The sequence below is a fragment of the Rhineura floridana genome, chromosome 12, assembly GCF_030035675.1.
Source record: "Rhineura floridana isolate rRhiFlo1 chromosome 12, rRhiFlo1.hap2, whole genome shotgun sequence".
Taxonomy (NCBI): Eukaryota; Metazoa; Chordata; class Lepidosauria; order Squamata; family Rhineuridae; genus Rhineura; species Rhineura floridana.
The window spans coordinates 10,111,506-10,117,505 of NC_084491.1; the positions used below are offsets into that span (position 1 = coordinate 10,111,506).

General features: G+C 44.3%; 1 long non-coding RNA gene across 1 annotated transcript in view; it reads right to left on the reverse strand.

Annotated features, from left to right (window-relative positions):
• The window catches only part of LOC133368653 (uncharacterized), a 43,101-nt gene extending 37,734 nt beyond the window's left edge, over positions 1-5,367 (reverse strand). The window contains exon 1 of the long non-coding RNA XR_009758723.1: positions 4,992-5,367. This is a non-coding gene — a long non-coding RNA (uncharacterized LOC133368653). The remainder of the gene's footprint in view (positions 1-4,991) is intronic.
• Positions 5,368-6,000: the final 633 nt, after the last annotated feature.

A 6,000-nucleotide genomic window follows, 5' to 3' on the forward strand; every position in this document is an offset into this window, starting at 1 on the left:
ATGTTATTTGCATGCCCTATCTTTCTGTCTTTGATTGATGGCATTGGCACACTATCCAGACACTTCCATCACATGTACAAAAATAACTGACTGTATTCCTCCCTAGATGGCTGTTAATGAACATTTCAACAGCATGGTATAATAGATCCCTCTGATACTAATAAATAGCAGCTCAAAGACCTGGCCATGTGGCTTAATTAGTCTTGGGGTCTTCCACAGGCACCGGAGATATATCTTGAATGCCAGCAGATTAATACAAAGGGGGCCATTAAAAAGACATTTTAGCAGAGAATAACAACACAAAGACTGCAGAAAATGAAGCAGCAAAACTTTGAAGAGATAACGCCTAGGTGTTGTGGCCACAGGCAGGGCTCTGGTCAAAGGAAAAATGTTAAAGATGTTCCTGCAGCCCAGAGCCTTAACCCAGGCTCCAGTAAAACTGACCAGGAGATTAAATCATTTGCCAGTGAATAAAAACACTCTGACATTGGGAGGGACATTTCTTCTTTCAACAAGCCTTTTAAGTTGAGACCTATCCCTGTCTGTGTCTGTGTTAGAATTGCTTTTAATATGTCTTTTAATGTCTTTAACCTTTTTTTAAAGAAAATATGTTTTTAAAGTTTTGTTTTAATTTTTTTAACATTGTTTTGTTTTAATGTATTTTAAAGTCTTTTTATTATGTTTTAAAGTGTTTTTAGTGTTTCTGTTTGCTGCCCTGGGCTCCTGCTGGAAGGAAGGAAGGGGTATAAATAAAATGATAAATAAATGCCATGCTGTGCCAAAAGAGAATGGCAAGAAAATCATTAGCATATCTCTGGTTTGGGCTTGGTGGATCTGATTCCTGCAGCACCTCTCTTCTCTCTCTCCCCTGCCACTGCCAACTTCAAAAATGGGTGATAGGCCTTGTCAAAGTTGATAGTGTCAAACGAATGTTAGATCCGGGGGATCCCATCTTGGGAGGATAAGAAGAGGTCTCTTTAAGACCTTGTCTTTAAGACCCCAGCAGGACATGTCTCCGATAGACTTGATATTTGCTAGCCTTTATTTATTTGTTTTGTTTTGTTTTATTGAATTGAATTTACATCCCAACCTTCCTTCTGAAGGAGCCCAGGGCAACAAACACATTCACATAAAAACAATTTTTTAAAGTGTTCTAAAACCAGTTAAACATTCTATAAAACATTTTAACAGTGAAAAACCTTCAAAAATAGTTACAGTTAAAAACTTTCTAAAAAGATTCTTTCATCAGTGATCTCAGAATTGCCAGGAACAGTCATCCAGTGCCCGGGTAAACAGGAATATTTTAAAATTCCTCCTGAAAGTCAATAATGAGATAAGGGAGGGAGATGTTCCACAAATGGGAAGCCATCACTGAAAAGCCCCTGTAATGGGTCGACACTAACTGGGCAGCCCCCGATTGAGGCACCACCAACAAGGTCTCACCTGCTGATCTATATACTCTGTATTTCTATACTAGGGGCTCTGCCCCACTTGCTTTGCTTGCCAACCCTGCCTACTGTCACCAGCACACACCCCACATGGGTCACCTGTGCTCTCACCTCTCTCTCTGCACATGGATCACCAGCACTCCCCCTCTCCCCCTCTCTCCCTCATGGGTCACCAGTGCTCCCCCTCCCGTGGGTCACCAGCCCTCCCTTACTTCCTTCTTTCCTTCCTTCCCACAGATCAACAGCCCTTCCTCTCCCCCATGGGTCACCAGCCAGCACTCCCTCCCTCCCCCCACAATGTGACTTGGGGGTGTGTGGCCTATGGAAAGGGGGTATGGTCTGGGAAGAGCCTCAAGGACCACAGAGAGAGGCCTGAAGGGCTCTTTATGATTGGGACACATATGGTGTGGGTGCTCTGATCATGCATAGCCCCTATTCATGCAACAACCATGCTCAACACATCAGGGGGTGGGGCAAAAAGGACAATCCCATTCCTGTGTCTCTCTCTCCACTCCTACTGTCACAGGCAGCATGCCTCTGAATACCCATTGCTGCGAATTGCAGGTGCGGGGAGTGCTGTTGCAAGGTTCCCATCAGCATGTGGTTGGCCACTGACGCTGGACTATGATGCGCCTTTGGCATGATCCAGCAGGGCTCTTCTTATGTACATGATGATGCCCTACATGCAGTTAACACACAAACAGGGCCTTCATCTACACACACAGCAAAACAAGGTGGCCAGATTTTGAAGTGATAGAATGAGAAAGGGCCATAGCTCAGCAGCAGAGCATCTGCCTTGCATGCAGAAAGTGCCAGGTTCAATCCCCACCAGGTAGGGCAGGGACAGAACCCTGTCTGAGACCCTGCCAGTCAGTGCAGTACTGAGTTATATGGACCAATAATATAAGGCAGCTTCCCACAATTCTATTTAAATCAATCCTTTACTCAAAAACACAAGGATTGGAATCTTTTTTTTTTAGGAGGACCAGTGCTCTGTGGTGGAACACATGCTTGGCATGCAGAAGGTCCCAGGTTCAGTCTCTGGCATCTCCAGATAGGGTTGGAAGAGAACCTAGAAAGACCAGAGGTGGGGAACCTTTTTAACTCCACAGGCCAGATCTTATGAGGATCTTCCTCGTGGGTCAAGTTTGACAAGTGGGATGGGGCTGCCACCCGTAAATCAGTTACATCACAACTGAACCCAAGGGGCTTGAAGTCCCAAAGTCAGGATTTTGGGACTTCAAGTGCAGTTAAACTGAACAGGTGCAAGGGTGTAAGAAAGTTCCCTGCAGGGAGCTCACTTGTGCACCCAAATCAAGGTAGCTTGACCTCTTGACATATCAGGAGATGCACAGGAGTACAATTCTACTTTGTGCAACATTTCAGGAGCTCTCGACAGCCACATGGTGGTTGGGTGCTTTGGAAGCTGTTCAAGGGGGCTTTGCAAGCTATGCCAATTGGCAACACCTGCAGAACCCCTTTCAGCCAACACTCACCCTTACCTGCCCCAAACCTGATATCATATATTTCCCAGACAGTCTCACGGGCCAAGTGGGGAGGCCTAGTGGTCCAGGTTTGGCCCATGGCCTAGAGGTTCCCCACCCTGAAAAAGACCGATGGTCTGCCTTGATATAAATAACTTTCCTATATTCCTGTTTAAATTAACCTTTTATTGAAAACATGAGGAATCATAGAATCATAGAACAGTAGAGTTGGAAGGGGCCTATAAGGCCATCAAGTCCAACCACCTGCTCAATGCAGGAATCCAAATCAAAGCATTCCTGACAGATGGCTGTCCAGCTGCCTCTTGAAGGCCTCCAGTGTTGGAGAGCCCACTACATCTCTAGGTCATTGGTTCCATTGTCATATGGCTCTAACAGGAAGTTTTTCCTCATGTTCAGTTGAAATCTGGCTTCCAGCAACTTGAGCCCATTATTCTGTATCCTGCACTCTGGCATGATCAAGAACAGATCCTGCCTCTCCTCTATGTGACAACCTTTCATGTACTTGAGTGCTATCATATCTCCCCTCAGTCTTCTCTTCTCCAGGCTAAACATGCCCAGTTCTTTCAGTCTCTCCTCATAGGATTTTGTTTCCAGTCCCCTGATCATCCTTGTTGCCCTCCTCTGAACTGTTTCAGTTTGCCTGCATCCTTCTTGAAGTGCGGAGACCAGAACTAATACTTCATGCAATTTGGAAACTATACTTCTGTTAATGCAGCCTAATAGAGCGTTTGCCTTTTTTGCAGCCACATTGCACTGTTGGCTCATATTCAGCTTGTAACCAATGACAATTCCAAGATCCTTCTCACATGTAGTATTGCTGAGCCAAGTATCTCCCATCTTATAACTGTGCATTTGGTTTCTTTTTCCTAAGTGTAGAACTTTGCATTTATCCCTGTTGAATTGCATTCTGTTGTTTTCAGCCCAATGCTAGGACTGGATCTATTTTTAGGGGAAGGTCCAGAGGTCTGTGGTGGAGCACATGCTTTGCATGCAGAAGGTCCCAGGGTCCAATCCCAAGCATCTCTAGGTAGGCTTGGGAGAGAACCTTGCCTGAAACCCTGGAGAGCCGCTGCCAGTCAGTGTAGACAGTACTGAGCTAGATGGATCAATGGTTTCACTCAGTAAAAAGCAGTGTTCTATGTTCTTCCTATGCATGCTAAAATGCTTTTTAAATCAACTGCAGTACTTCAGGCTGTGGGTGGAAGAAATCACATTTTGGAATTCTCACTTTCAAGAAAGCAGGTCAGCTGGGAGAGGTCTTGGTTAAACCTTTTCTCATTGATGCCGTGTGTCCCCCCGATTCTTTGATTAACAGGAAGTTTTTCCTGGCAGGGCAGAGATAGTCACCCCAATCCCCTCTCTTACTCATAATTATTGCTGACATAGCTTTGCTCTACTCTCAAGGAGTCATGCATGTGGCTCGCAGACTATTTTCAGAGGTTAATAAATCCTTTTTTTAAAATGGCTTTAGCTCCTTCTTCATTCTAGATGCCATTTTGTATTTCATTACTGTCAAGGAATCTCGCCCCCAAGGGCCAAGATTTGCATGATTCAGACCCAATTCCCACCCTTAGGGCAATTGATCTGGAACCCAATCATCAAATTCCCCTTGCCAAGGCTGTGCAAGCTAACACCAACGCTGCAAGGTAGAAGATAGCCTGCCACCACCCCTTCACTGGTTCAACTCTGAGCTAAGGGAACTCAGAGCCCAGAAATAGGTAAACCAAGGTCCAATAAGACAAGAGCCAAACTTACACTCCTTGTCCAGAAATCTCTGGTAAAACCAAAATATACTTCTGCTTAACTCCTTGGTAGTTTAGTGGTCAAATGGCCAAGGTACTTGATTCAGAACCACCTTTCCCCTCAATGAACTCACCAGGTTAATAAGAAGTAGCTTTATTAAAAATATGTGCACATTAATATATAACAGCAAAACAATTCCTCAAAACCACACACCCAACCAGGGGTTCAGGTACAACATAAGAGAGTTCAACACACAACAGAAAAAATAACAAACTATCTAGCCTCATCTACTTACTTAGAGGTAGTTGTTGATAGGTCTCATCTCTCCTCAGAGAGAATAGTATCAGAATACAAGAAGCGATGGAACCCCACATAGGTAATTACCCATCAAGATAGAAACCCAAGGGAACATTCCAAGGAACATCCAGGGGGAACAAAGGCTATGGGTCTCAGACCCTATACTTAAGGAAAAAGAAACCTAACGGTCCAGGATGAATTAACCAATCAGGGGCTTTCTGATGTAATCCTCTTCCCGAAGCTTCTTCACTTTTTCATGCCTTGCAGGCCCCCCTCCCATCTCTGATCTCAACCTTCTCAAGCCTGCAAGGCCTTGAATACCAGGCTCCCAGCAGATTAGCAGAGATAAACAGGTGTTTCTGTTCAGGCCTCCCCAACTGCTTACAGCTGGAAATAAAACTTAAAATTTTCCTCTCACAGAGGCCTGTCTCCTTCCAAGATGTAACTCCCATAGTCCCTTGTAACTGAGCCATGATACACAAACCAGGTTAACAAATTCACAGAAATTTACAATTTCATGACACACCCCTTTTTCTTGAAGATGATGTCGGAACTCAACATTTCTGCTTCATCGCTGACACCGAAGAGAAAAAAGCAAAAAATAAGCATAACAATACAACAATATAGACATTGCAATAAAAGGGAAATATTTCTTAAATGCTCCAAGCAGGTGTGCTACTTCCAGACTTATGCCTTACTAAATTAGGCTACAGAAAATGAACAACTATCTAGTCTCATCTACTTACTTAGAGGTAGATGTTGATAGGTCTCATCTCTCCTCAGAGAGAATAGTATCAGGATACAAGAAGCAATGGAACCCCACATAGATAATCACCCATCAAGATGGAAACCCAAGGGAACATTCCAGGGAACCATCCAGGGGGAACCATCCAGGGGGAACAAAGGCTATGGGTCTCAGACCCTATACTTAAGGAAAAAGAAACCTAACGGTCCAGGATGAATTAACCGATCAGGGGCTTTCTGATGTAATCCTCTTCCCGAAGCTT